At 45.4% G+C, this 14,627-nt stretch overlaps 1 long non-coding RNA gene across 1 annotated transcript in view; it reads left to right on the top strand.

Annotated features, from left to right (window-relative positions):
* The first annotated feature begins 1,391 nt into the window (after positions 1-1,391).
* Positions 1,392-14,627, top strand: part of LOC116418980 — a 71,712-nt gene continuing 58,476 nt past the window's right edge. The window contains exon 1 of the long non-coding RNA XR_004229230.1: positions 1,392-1,972. This is a non-coding gene — a long non-coding RNA (uncharacterized LOC116418980). The remainder of the gene's footprint in view (positions 1,973-14,627) is intronic.

Here is a 14,627-nt window from a genome sequence, read left to right as displayed (position 1 = left end):
GCACATTGGAGGGCCCAGGCCAGTGGATCACCTGAGCCTAGGATTCGAGACCAGCCTGGGCAACATGGTGAAACCCCATCTCTAGAAAAAAATAGAAAAATTAGTTGGGTGTAGTGGCCTGCTCCAGTAGTCCCAGCTACTGGGGAGGCTGAGGTGGGAGGATTGCTTGAGCCGGGAAGGCACAGGTTGCAGCGAGCTGTGATCACACCACTGCACCCCAGCCTGGGTGACAGAGTGAGACCCTGCAAAAAGAGGATGTGGTCTCTGTCCAGATTTAATCTGTATCCCAGATGGTGAGGTCTCTGAGCTGTTTTGGAGTCTGTGTCCAGGGTATGAGATATGTAAGGTGTTTGGGATTTGTTTTCCCAGCGTGCAACGTCCCTGAGGTGTTTCGGCCTTTGTGTCCCAGGGTATGAGGTCTCTGAAATGTTTGTAGGATTTTGTGACGAGGATGAGATCTATGAAGTGACTGGGAATCTATTAAGATATGTTCCATTATTGAGTTCTCTAAATTTTGTTTTGTGGTCTGTGTTCAGTGTGAGTTCCCTGAACTGTTTTGGACTCTGTGTCCCATGGTGTGAGATCTCTGAGCTCTTTTGTGCTCTGTGTGCAATGATGTGAAGTCCCTGAGCTATCTGGGCGTTTCCAGTAATGAGGTCTCATTCTGTTTCACAGCCAGCTGGTACTCTATGGTATAATCGCCTTTATGCGTTTGCCGTTTTCTCCCTTAGTTGTTTGCTCCTCTCATTCTTGTGCACACAGGACTGTGCACGTATGTATGATTATTTCCTTAGAACACATGATTAAAAGTGAAACTGCCAGGCAAAGGAGTCATCTATTCAACAGATCCCCTTTTGAGCACCTACTATGTGCAGGGCAGTTTCAGGCGGAGACTCTGGGGGTCTAGAAATACACATATCCCTCCCTACCTTCATGGTGGTGACATTCCAGTAAGGAGGGGTGTCTGCTTTTTATTTTGATAAACGCTGCCACACAAAGGCACACTTCCATCAGTGGCCTCGGGAATGAATGCCCATTAATGGGCAGTGGCTCTGCAGCAAGGGTTTGGACGCCTGGGCCTTTGCTCTCAACCGGATCATCAGAGTATGGGGCAAGGACAGTGCTCTGGGGGACGTGGGTTTGGGGAGACAGGGCTGGAACATGGGCAGGAGGAAGGCATGAAAGAGAGTCCATTTAGTTGTTTTGCGGTGAACTGAAGATTGATTCACTTGACATTGACATGAAAGAGTCCTTGTCGCACACACAAGGAGAGCGTGAGCGGTGGGAATGAAGGGTTAATGGCTAGACTGTGCAGCTCCAGGACCATACCACTACGGTGATGGGAGGTACCACAGGGGAGGGGTCGTGTATTCCGGAAGACACCATTGTACTAGTGGAGACACGAACGGTCTCCTCATCCCGCGAGTGGATCGGCCTCCACCCTAGACCGAGGAGAGAATGGCTCTGCCTGGACCGACCCCCGCGCCGGGCGGACCGGATCTTCGGCCTAAAGCGTCCACCTGTCTGGAAGCCGCCACCACCAAGCTTTTATTAATATATCCGTTCCCGCCGGGTTGGCTATAGAGATGCGAATCAACTCCGGGGGTGGGGTGAGGAGCAAGGCCGCGGAGCGGTGATTGCTTCCTGGACGAGTTGCGTAGGGCGGGACAAAGTCCTGCCCTGAGCTCTGATTGGTCACCGCGAGACTGCCTACCTAAGCTCTTCCAGGGTACCGAGGTTTTCCGGAATCACTAAGAGGCTACAAGCCGGGTCCTTCGGCTCCGCGCTCCCATTGGCTGCTGTTTCGGCGCAAGCGCTTTGGCTCCTGGGTTGGCGTTCAGGGTTGCCGAGGCAGGGCTTTGGCTACTGGAGACTGTAGGTTCGAATCCCGTCTGGGAACTTCAACTTGTGCACCTGTACAAGAAGCTGGCATTATTGGCTTGTACTCAAGGGCTGGCACAGAGTGTGTCGGGTAATCTTTTCCATTTTCTTTTACCTATTCTTTCTTTTTTTAAACAATGCCTATTGCATCCCATTATATTGATTTCAGGACCCACTCACCATTCACAACAGTACTGAGAAAAACTCTTCTCCAGGTCCCTGGCATTTGTTTTTCAGGCTACCTGTAGGTCTGAGTCCAGCAGATAAGATTCAAGGTGATCTCATGATCCTCCTCCAGGCCAGCTCCCATCTCCCAGAAGAGGGTGACTTGGAGTCTTCCCTCAGGACCAGGCCTGACTAGGAGTGTGATGGGGTGGGCCATAAGTGACTAAAGAGAGATGCATGGTTTCATGCTCTGGGATGCTGAAGAGCTTGTGGCAATTACAAGGAGAATTTTGGAGCGGGGGCAAGACTTAAAAGAGTACACTTTTAAATGATGGGATGTTAAACATCAGACAGGGGAGGTGTTTGGCTGGTGAGGTAGGTAGGTAGTAGGAATAAAGTGGTTCTCAAGTCAAGTCAGCTCATCATAAGGTAGTTATTACACTCTGCAGTTTGGAGGACTGTGTGCAGGATGTGAAGTCTGATTTGTTTTGGAATCTCAGTTCAGAGTATGACTTATAAAAAGACTGTAAAGGCTCTTTGCTGTTTGAAAATCTGTGTCTCAGAGGTTTAGGTGTTTGAGATGTTTGTGGGTCTCTGTCCCTGGGTTGGTTTCTTTTTGTTTGTTTGTTTGTTTTTCTTTTCTGTTTTTCTGTTTACGTTGGTCCAGAATGTCCCAAGGTTTCTAACCTGTTTATGGATCTTTGTCTCCGGATGTGCAGGATTTTTTTTTTTTCTTTCTTTTTTTTTTGTGTGTGTGTCTTTACTTTTATTTATTTATTTATTTTTGAGACAGGATCTTGCTCTGTCACCCAGGCTGGAGTGCAGTTGTGTGATCTCAGCTCACTGCAGCCTTCACTTGCCAAGCTCAGGTGATTCTCCCACCTCAGCCTCCTGAGTAGCTGAGACTACAGACACATGCCACCACACCCGGCTAATTTTTTTTATTTTTTGTGGAGATGGGATTTTACTATGTTGCCCAGGCCTTTTTGTATGTTTTTAGAGGCAGGGTTTCTCTCTGTTGCCCAGGCTGGAGTGCAGTGGTGCAATCATGGCTTACTTCAGCCTTGACCTCTGGCTCAAACAATCCTCCCTCCTTAGCCTCCTGAGTAGCTGGGACTGCAGGCACATACCACCATGCCTGGCCTGGCTAATTTTTTTTTTTTCTTGTACGCTGGGCACGGTGGCTCACACCTGTAATCCCAGCACTTTGGGAGGCCAAAGTGGGTGGATCACTTGAGCCCAGGAGTTTGAGACCAGCCTGGCCAAGTTGGTGCAACCCTATCTCTACCAACAAACAAACAAACAAACAAGCAAACAAACACACAAATTTAGCCGGGTATGGTGGTACATGCCTGTCGTCCCAGCTACTCAGGAGATCAAGGCTGCAGTGAACGGTGATTGCACCACAGCACTCCAGCCTGAGCAACAGAGCGAGACCCTGTCTCAAAATAATCTTTTTTTTTTGTGGCAACAGGGTCTTCCTCTGTTTCCTAGGCTGGTCTCAAACTCCTGGGCTCAAATGATACTCCTGACTCAGCCTCTCAAAGTGTTGGGATTACAGATGTGAGCCACCGCACTCGGCCTTTCTTTTTTTCTTAAAATTGATTTTCATTTTTCTTTTATTGGCATTTCTGTGACTGCTAGAGGAGCTTAACATTGTTTTCTGTGCTTGTTGGCAAGATGTATTTAAGTTTTGTTTTGTTTTGTTTTGAGACAGGGTCTCACTGTGTTGCCCAGGCTGAGTACAGTGGCATGCACATGGCTCACTGCAGCCTTGACCTCCTGGGCTTAAGCAGTCCTCCCACCTCAGCCTCCTGACCCTGAGTAACTGAGACCACAGCCATGTGCCACCACACCCCACTAATTTTTTTTATTTTTTGTGAAGACCACGTCTCACCATGTTGCCCAGGCCGATCATGAACTCTTGGGCTCAAGGGATCCTCCTGCCTTACCCTCCCAAAGTGCTGGGATTACAGGCATGAGCCACTGCACCTGGCCTTATTTAAGTTTTCTAAATTCCCTTTTATGTCCTGTGATCATTTTTGTTAAAATTTTTATTTTATTTTATTTTTTGGACACAGGGTCTTGCTTTGACACCCAGACTGGAGTGCACTGGCGTGATCATGGCTCACTGAAGCATCGACCGCCGGGGCTCAAGCAATCCTCCCACCTCAGCCTCCCAAGTAGCTGGGAACACAGGTGTGTACCACCACCCTTGGCTAATTTTTGTATTTTTTTTAGGGAAGGGGTTTCACCATATCGCCCAGGCTGATCTCCAACTTCTGAGCTCAAGCGATCTACCCACCTCAGCCTCTGAAAGTGCTGGGATTACAGATGTGAGCCACTGTGGCCAGCCTTTAAAGTTTTTTAAATTTTCAAAGCACTTTAGACTTAAAAAAATTATAAAAATAGTACAGAGAGTTCTTGTATACTCTTTTCCCCTTAATGTTAACTTATATAATCTTAGTACAATTTTTTAAACCAGGAAATGAATGACACTGTTATTTATGAGCTGTTGTTCACCTGTTTGTGTCCAGGGTGTGAAATATCTGAGCTCTTTGGACCCGGAGCTCTCTTAGGTTTTGTGTCTCATGATGTGTTGTCTCTGAACATTTGGTGTATGTTTTTAGATGCTAGCTCTTTCATCTTCTTGGTAGTCTTTGTCCCAGAGTATGATGTCTTTGACCTGTTAGTGGTCTCTTTAGGCTTGTCTTCTCTGGGCTGTATGGGGTTCCATGTTCAAGGTGTGAGGTTTCTGAGCACTTTGAAGGACTATATTCAAAGATGTGTATACTGTCAGCTGGTTTTTACTGTCTTCTATCAGAGATTATGAGGTCAGTAAATACTTTAAGGTTCTGTATCCAGGGCAGGGTTCCTCAGCCTTGGGACTATTGACATTTTGGACCAGAAATTTCTTTGTTATGAAGGGCTATTCTGTGCATTGTAGGATCTATTGTATTCGTTTACTAGGGCTGCTGTCATGACAAAGTACCACAATCTGGGTAGCTTAAATAGCAGAAATGTATTGTCCCACAATTCTGGAGGCTGGAAGTGTGAGACCAGGGTGTTGGCAGGGTTGGTTCCTTTGGGGGCTGTGAGGGGAATGTATGCCCTGCATCTTTCCTAGCTTCTCATGCCTGCTGGCAATCTTTGCTGTTCCCTGGCTTGTGTTGCATCACCCCGTCTCTGCTTTCATCTTTAGCTTGCATTCTCCCTGTGTGTCTGTGTCCAAATTTCCCCCTTTTATAAAGACAACAGTGGCGCAGGATTAGGATTAGGCACTCTACTCCAGCATGATCTCTAACTTAACTAATTACATCTGCAACAACCCTATTTCCAAATAAGGTCACATTCTGAGGTACTGGGGTTTAGGACTTCAACGTAGGAATTTTGAGGGGACATAATTTCACCCATAAGAGACGTTTAGCATGAGAGAAAAAGGGAGGAAAGAAGGGAGCAGCCCCTGATACCCAGAAGCAGGCCTGACCCCCATAGCTAGGCCATGTTATTCTCCTAACAGACATGAACAATCTCACAGAATACTAGCCTCAGGTAAGGTTAGTCTGAGACCATGATAAAATCGACAGAGCTTGGCCGGATGGGGTGGCTCACGTCTGTAATCCTACCACTTTGGGAGGTCGAGGTGGGCAGATCGCTTGAGCTCAGGAGTTCGAGACCAGCCTGGACAACATGGTGAAACCCCCGTCTCTACAAAAAATATAAAAATTAGTCGGGCATGGTGGCAGGTGCCTGTAATCCCAACTACTTGAGGGACTGAGGCTGGAAGATTGCTTGAACCCAGAAATTTGAGGTTACAGTGAGCTGAGATCATGCCACACTGCACTACAGCCTGGGGATAAAGTGAGATCTTATCTCAAAAAAATAATAAAATAGGCCGGGCGTGGTGGTTTACGCCTGTAATCCCAGCACTTTGGGAGGCTGAGGCGGGTGGATCATGAGGTCAGGAGATTAAGACCATCCTGGCTAACATGGTGAAACCCCACCTCTACTAAAAATACAAAAAATTAGCTGGGCATGGTAGTGGGCACCTGTAGTCCCAGCTACTCCGGAGGCTGAGGCAGGAGAATGGCATGAACCCGGGAGGCGGAGCTTGCAGTGAGCCAAGATCTCGCCACTGCACTCCAGCCTGGGAGACAGAGCGAGATTCCATCTCAAAAAAAAAAAAAAAAAAAAAAAAAAAAGAGCACAGCCACTTTATAATGTTGTCTAAGCACAAACAAAAATAAGGATTCACTGTGTTGCCCATAAAATACCAAACATTTTCCTCTCTTGATTAAAATGAGTGACTGCCACTTCCTTACCAATGACAGCGATAGCCTCACTCTGGTCTGCCCTCCTTATAGATAAGATTTATTGAAATATCCAATTGTAAAATTGCCCTTGTTTTTTGACAGCATCTAATCTAGAGTGAGCCCCCACTTCCTTAGACCCTCCCCCAAATCACTCAAACCCCACCACCCCACACTTCCCCATGGAGTGCGTTCTCCCTCACTGCAATGAGTAACCATCCCAACTTGTTCAACTACAGGTATGTTCCTGGGTGGGGCGGGGGTCTTTGGCTAAAGGACACTGGCAAGCAGTATCCCTGGCTTCAACTCACAGATGACAGTAGCACCCCCACAACACACACACACATTTGTGACCGCCAAAATGTCCTTAGATATTGCCAAATGTTCTTTGGGGGGCAGAATCGCCTCTGGTTGAGAACCACTGGTCTGGGGTATGAAGCATTTGAATAATTTGGGGGTCTTTGTCTGAGGTTTATGTTCTCTGAGAGGTGTTTGGGTCTGTGTCTCAGAGTGTGAGGCCTGTGGTCTGTCTTACGGTTTCTGTTCCAGGGTTTGAAAGCTCTGAGCTCTTTCGGGGTGCTATATCAGGAATTAGTGACCTTATCACATACCGAATCCAGACATGTGGTATGTGTGACATCCCCCTTTCCCTCTACCTGAACTATATGCCAGTTCAGAAAGGCAGTGAGGGTTGGGTATGGTGGCTCACGCCTAGAATCCCAGCGTTTGAGAGGCCAAGGTGGGTGAATCACTTGAGGTCAGGAGTTTGAGACCAGCCTGGCCAACATGGCAAAACCCTGTCTCTACTAAAAATACAAAAATTAGCCAGGTATGGTGGTGTATGCCTGTAATCCGAACTACTTGGGAGGCTGCGGTTGCAGTGACCTGAGATCGCACCACTGCACTCCTGGGCAACAGAGCAAGACTCTGTCTCCAAAATAAAGAAAAAGAAAAAGAAAGGTGGTGAGAAGTAGGAACCCCACAGTTGGTTGTGAACTCCTCCACTCCACATTAGGATCGGGATTCACAGCAATCACAGCCTCTTTGTCTAGACCAGCAGCCTTCCCTGGGCCACATTGGAAGAATAATTGTCTTGGGCCACACATAAAATACACTAACAATAGCTGATGAGCTAAAAAAAAATCGCCAAAACATCTCATAATGTTTTAAGAAAATTTATAAATTTGTGTTGGGCTGCATTCAAAGCCGTCTTGGGCTGCATGTGACTCGTTGGCCTTGGGTTGGACGAGCTTGGCCTAGACCATAAAGTATAAATGACCAACTTCCTTCAGAACCTATCTCGCCCTCTGTTCTGGAGGGCACAGTCTCCCTTGACACTGTTTGTGGAGATTGTGTTGTAGGGAGATGTTTGTTCTGTGTCTCCTGACATCAGCGACTGAGTGGGGACCCCCCATCTCTCAGGATGGACGTTGCTCAGATGGATGTTGGAGTCCATCTTCCCTTAGGCTTTGATCACGCTGATGATAACCCAGAACACATGGACTTTGGAGTCTGATAGACCCTTTTTCAAAACCTGGAACCCCCAAGTCCTGGTTGGATGGTAGGAGAGTCTAGTGTTTTGGATCATCTCTCTAAACCTTGATCTGCTGAGGTTTTTACAAGACTGATAAGAATCGGTAGGACAATGCACAGTTACACGCTCTCCTGATTTCAGTCCCTTCCCCCTAATCCCACACCCCTTCTGAAAGCAGAATTCAGGGCTGGGGGAAGGGAAGCAGGCAATCCATATAAATGCCAGGGGCTAGTGTGGGCCTGGGACTATCTCAGTTGGAACTTAGGAATCATGTCCACATGTTGTTAAATGTAAATGTATGTTGGGTTTAAGAAAGAGTAAACAGAATTGTGTCTTCATCTCTAGTAAATCCACAATTTTACTTCGGTTGTTCTCTTGAGAACATGCATAGTAGATTGTGCATCATGAGGCAAGGATGCACAGTGAGAAAAAAGTTTGTTCCTCTTCCAAAAACTGTGGTTATGAGACAGGTTTATACATTTATGTGAGAGGCAGGGTATGAACTCCAGAGAAAGACTTTAGGGGAGGATGCAGGGCCCCAGTGGCTCAAAGTAGTCTCAAGAGAAATAAAAAATAGTTTGGACTAAATGAAAATCCAAATAAAACTTACCAAATTTGTGGGATGCAGCAAAGCAGTACTTACCTAGAGGGAAATTTAAAAGGCACTATGGCTTCTGCTGTGCTTTTTCTTGGATCACTGACTCTAGTAGAAGCCAGCCATCATTCGAGGATGCTCAAGCAGCCAAAAGCTGGTTATTTTTTATGTGGCAATAGATAACTCATAAGAGGTATTTCTGAGCTCTTTGATGATCTCTCTGGAGTTCGAGACTTTGGAGCTTTTTCAGGGTCTGTATCCATGTCGTGATGTCTGGGTCTTTTGGGCATTCTGTGTTTCGCATTTTTAAGTGACCTTTTGGGGTTTTCTCTCCAGGTTTTTATATCTCTGAATTATTTGGGGATCTATGTCCCAAAGCATGGGGATTCTGGGCTTTTTTTTTTTTTTCTGTTCATATCCAGAATGTGATCCAGTCCAGAATTTGAATTATCTGAGCTCTCTGGCAGTCTGTTCTGGGTATGAGGTCACTGAGGTGTTTGGCAGTCAGTGTCCCGGGTTTCACATCCATGAACTCTTTGGAGGACTGTGTATTGTTTCTGTGTATTCTTTGAAGTATATGGATTTCTAAGTCCCAGGAAGAGAAATCACCAAGGTGACTCGAGTCTGCATCCAGAACTCTAGGTGTCAGCTGTTTGGGCCACTGAGTCCTTGGAATGAAGTCTCTAATGTGTTTGAGAGCCTGTGTCCCGACTTTGATATTTCTGAGTTTGAGGGCAGAGGAAATCGGTGCTCTGCACTGTTTGTATGTCTCAGGATGTAAGGCTCATAAACAACTCAGAGCTGTTTATGAGTATCCCTGACATGTATGTCACAGTATATGAGATCTCTGTTCATGGGTGTATATACCAGGGTGTAAGGTATCTGAGCTCTTTGATTGTGTGTGTCCAAAGTTGTGGGGTCTCTAATCTGTTTGAGTCTATATTTCCTAGAATAAGATATTCCTGATTTTTTTGGGGGGGTATATATTCCAAGATGTGAGTTCTGTGATCCATTTGGAAGTATATTTGAGGTTTCCGTTCTGTTTGTGAGTATATGTCCAATGGTGTAAGGTTTCCGACCTCTTGTGAGTATTCATCCCAGGGTATGAGGCCTCTGATCTGCTTGTCATTGTACGTCCCAGATGTGAGGTCTCTCTTCATGAGTGCATGTCAAGGGTGTGAGGTCTCTGATCTGTTTTTGGTTTTATGTCTCTGAATGTTAGATCTCTGATCTCTTTGTGGGTATATGTGCCAAGGTGTGAGTCTCAGCTCCTTGGGGCTATATTTCCCTCGATGTTATATTTCTGAGCTTTTCTGGTTGTATTTTTTTGGGGATGTCAGTACTCTAATCTGTTTATTTGGTGTGTGTTGGAGAATATGAGGACTAGTCTGTCTGAGGGTGTATGGTCCTAGGACATGAGGTCTCTGCTGTGGCTGTGGGTGTACATCTCTGGGTGTGAGGTCTCTAAAATGTTTGTGGGTGTATTTCCCAGGATGTGAGTTCCCTGAGCTTTTAGTGGGTGCATGTAAGATCTCAGATCTGTTTATCCCTGTGTATGTCCCTGTATATGTGAAGTGACAAGGGTATGCAGTCTCTGATATTTTTGTGGCTATGCGTTCCAGGATATGAAGTTTCTAATCTGTTTGGGGGTGGATTGCTCAGAGTGAGTTCTCAAGTATGTTTGTGGTTATATGAGCTAGGATTTAAGTATCTGATCTTTTTGGTTGTGTAGGTCCCATGGTGTGAAGTCTCTGAGCTCTTTGATGGTATATATGCAGAGGTGTGAGGTGTCTGATTTGTTCAGTGGTGTATTTCCCAGGATGTGAGGTCTCTGATCCATTTGTTGCTATATATTAGTATGTGATTTTCTTTGGTGTATGTCAAAGTCAGTTTGTTGGTATATTTCTCAGCATATGAGGTCTCTGGTCTGTTTCTGGATGTATGTTCCCAAGTAAGAAGTTTCTGATCCATGTGCCCACATATGTCTCTGTGTGTAAAGTCTCTGATCTGTTCATGGATATACTCAGTTTGAGATCTTTCATCTGGTTGCAGGACAGGCAAGCCCCAAAGTTGAGGCTTAGTCCCGGAGGGTTCTTGGCTTTGCCTAGGAAGGAATTCAAGGGTGAGCTGGTGGTGTTAAACAGCAGCTTTTATTGAAGAGGCAGTGTATAGCAGCAGCAGAGGTGCTGCTCCTTGCAGAGCAGAGCTACCCATAGGCAGTGTGCCCAGAGTAGCAGCTCAGAGGCAGTCCTGCAGTCATATTTATGCCCACTTTTAGTTACATGCAAATTAAGGGATGGTTTATGCAGAAATTTTAGGTATCTGGGCTATTTCTGCAAGTATGTCCCAGGATGTGAGGTTGAGGTCTCTGATGTTTGTAGATGTATTTACTAGAATAGAAGATCTCTGACATGTTTGTGGATGTATGTCCCAGTGTATGAGGTCACTGATCTGATCTGTGTTTGTGCGTGTATGTCCCAGGATTTTAGGTCTGCGATGTGTTTGTCATTGTAATTACCAATATGTGAGGCATCTTTCATGGGTGTATGCTAAGAATAGAAGTTCTCTGATATGGTTGTGATTGTATCAACCTAAGTGTGAGGTCTCTCATCTGTTTGTGAGTGTGTCCCACAGTGAAAGGTTCCTGAGCTGGTTGGGGGTTTATTTACTAGGATATAAGGCTTATGACCTTTTTCTTGTTGTGTGTCTCAGGATGTGAGATCCGTGGCTATCATTGTATCATTGTGTATCCTGGTATGTGAGATCTTTTTCATGGGTGCATGTAAAAAATGTAAGGTCTCTGATCTATTTGTGATTATATGTCCCTGCATATTAGGTCTCTGATCAGTTTGTGGATTTAATTCCTGGAGTTTGGCATCATCAATCTGTTTGTAGGTGTATGTCCCATGATGTAATGTCTCTGATCTTTCCGAGGATGTGTGAGGTATTTCATCTATTCCTTAGTGTATTTCCAAACATGAGGTTTCTCAACTATGTGATGGTGTATGTTCTATGATTTGAGGCCCGTATTTTTTTTTTTTTTTTGCAGGTTTATTCCCAAGGATATGGACTCTCTTGTCTCTTTTGGGTGGTATGTCACAATTTGAGAGGACTGATTCATTTCTGAGTTGATTTCCCAGTATGTGAAGTCTCTGATCTGTTTGTATTATATACTGCAGGATTTAATTTTTATTTATTTATTTATTTTTTTAAGATGGAATCTCGCTCTGTCGCCCAGGCTGGAGTGCAGTGGCGCGATCTCGACTCACTGCAGTTTCTGCCTCCCGGGTTCAAGCGATTCTCCTGCCTTAGCCTCCTGAGTAGCTGGGATTACAAGCATGCACCACCACGCCTGGCCAATTTTTGTATTGTTAGTAAGACGGGCATGTTTGTGTATGTTGACCAGGCTGGTCTTGAGCTCCTGATCTCAAGTAATCTTCCTGCGTCAGCCTCCCTTTTAAAATGCTGGGATTACAGGTGTGAGCCACCGCACCCAACCTTAGTTCTTTATGCATATACATACCAAACTTTGAGGACTCTCACATGTTTCTGTATATGTTCTGGGTGTACCTAATATAATCTGTTTAGTCGTGAATGTCCAGGGTGTGGGGTTTCAAAGAGCCTATAGTGAGTGTGTATCTTTTGGTCTGAATCCTCTGATCTCTTTGTGGGTACATGTGGGTACCTGTTCCTGGATATGAGCCGTATGATCTCTTTGTGGGTGTATGTCACAGGATATGAGATCTATGATCTATTTCTGACTTTTTTTTCCATAGCATGTGTGGTTTCTGATGTGCTTGTAAGTGTATGTTGCAGAATTTAGGATCCCTGATCATATATAGTCTCTGATGTATTTTGGAGTATATCCCATAATGAGCTCCCTTATCTGTTTGTTGGTATATATCTCAGAGTGTGAGGTCTCTGATATCTTTTTTTTTTTTTTGGAGACAGAGTCTCGATCTGTCGCCCAGGCTGGAGTACAGTGGTGCGATCTCAGCTCACTGCAACCTCCACCTCCCGGGTTCTAGTGATTCTCCTGCCTCAGCCTCCCAAGTAGCTGGGACTACAGGTGCCCACCACCATGCCTGGCTAATTTTTGCGTTTTTTTTTTTTTTTTTGAGACGGAGTATCGCTCTGACACCCAGGCTGGAGTGCAGTGGCGCTGTCTCGGCTCACTGCAAGCTCCGCCTCCCAGGTTCACACCATTCTCCTGCCTCAGCCTCCCGAGAAGCTGGGACTACAGGCGCCCACCACCACATCTAGCTAATTTTTTTGTATTTTTAGTAGAGACGGGGTTTCACCGTGTTAGCTAGGATGATCTCGATCTCCTGACCTTGTGATTCACCTGCCTCGGCCTTAATTTTTGCTTTTTTAGTAGAGGTGAGGTTTCACCATGTTGGCCAGGCTGATCTTCAACTCCTGACCTCAAATGATCCACCCACTTTGGCCTCCCAAAGTGCTGGGATTACAGGTATGAGCCACACCACGCCCGGCCGTCTCTGGTATCTTTATGGGTGTATGTTGCCGGGTTTGAGGCCTGTGGTCTCTGTGTGGTTACATGTCTAAGTTATGAGGTCTCTAATCTGTTTGCTGATGTGTATCCCAGCATGAGAACTCCCTGATCTTTTTTTTTGTAGGTATATGCCTAATGGTGTGAAGATTCTGATCTGTTTTCTGGTAAATGAACTGGGTTGAGATAAGTCAGACATCCTTGAGGGAGTTTTTTCAGGATGCGAGTTCCCTAATGTTTCCGAATACATATCCTAGGATGTGATGTCTCAGGGCTATTTGTGGATATATATCCCAGGTGTGAGTTTTCTCAGCCATTCATGGATGTACATCCCAGGTTGGTAGATATCTTAGGCTTTTGGCATTATTTACAAGCCTATGAGATTTCTGATTTGTATGCTCATATACGTAACAGGCTGCAAGTTGTATTATTTTTTAAGTGTATACATCCAGGGTATGAGGTTTCTGAGCTCTTTGTTGGTATGTCCCAGGGTCGAGGCCTTTGATCTGTTTGCAGGTGTATGTCCCAGGATTGTAGCTCTCTCATCACTTTGTGGGTGTGTACCCCAAGATGTCAAGTATCTTTAATTATTCTGGGTGTATTTGCCAGGATGTGAGATAGCTAACATGTTGTGGGGTTCTTGTTGCAGGATTTTAGACCTGATCCATTTTGGTCATATTTCTCAGATGAAGTCTCTGATCTATTTTTGTGTGTATATTACAGTATGAGAGTTTTTAAAAAATATGTTGGCTGGGTATGGTGGCTCACACCTATAATCCGAGCACTTTGGGAGGCTGAGGTGGAAGGATCACTTGATCCCAGGAGTTTGAGACCAGCCTGGGCAACATAGTGAGACCCTGTCTGTACAAAAAATAAACAATTAGCCAGACTTGGTGGCGTACCTGTAGTCCCAGCTACTGGGGAGGCTAAGGTGAGAGGATCTGCCTGAGCCCGGGAGTTCGAGGCTGCAGTGAGTCTTTATCACACCACTGCACTCCAGCCTGGGTAACAGAGTGAGACCCTGTCTCAAACAAACAAACAAACAAACAAACAAACAAACAAACCTCTTTTGCTTGCTTATCAAGGGTATGAGGTCTGTTCTGTTTGTGGGTGTATGTCCCAATTTGTGAGATCCCAGACCTGTTTGTGGGTGTATGTCCCAGAACACATGTATGTCTGCTCTCTTTAGATGTATGTCTCAAGGTAGGAGGTCTGTGGTCACTTTTTAGATGTATAACTCAGGATGAGGTATGTGAGCTGTTTGTGGTGTGTGTCCCAGCATTTCAGGTCTCTGAGCTTTCTGGAAGAGTGTGAAGTCTCCCATTATTTGTGCATGTATGTTTTTGTTGTGTTGACTTAAGGCCTCCGAAGATACCCATGTCCTAATCTTTGGAAACTGTGATGTGACCCTACATGCTAAAAGGTACCTTGCAAACAACATGGATGGAGCTGGAGGCCATTATCCTAAGTAAAATGACTCAAACAGAAAGTCAAAAACTGCATGTTCTCACTTATAAGTGGGAACTAAACAGTGGGTACACATGGACATACAGAGTAGAATAATAGACACCGGGGACTCCAAAAGATGTGAGAGTGGGAGAGGGGTGAGGGATGAAATACTACCTATTATAT

Source organism: Piliocolobus tephrosceles, chromosome 12 (assembly GCF_002776525.5).
Source record: "Piliocolobus tephrosceles isolate RC106 chromosome 12, ASM277652v3, whole genome shotgun sequence".
Lineage (NCBI taxonomy): Eukaryota > Metazoa > Chordata > Mammalia > Primates > Cercopithecidae > Piliocolobus > Piliocolobus tephrosceles.
The sequence above is the reverse complement of the archived record's forward strand: the minus strand, read 5'-3'. Positions and strand labels throughout refer to the sequence as shown.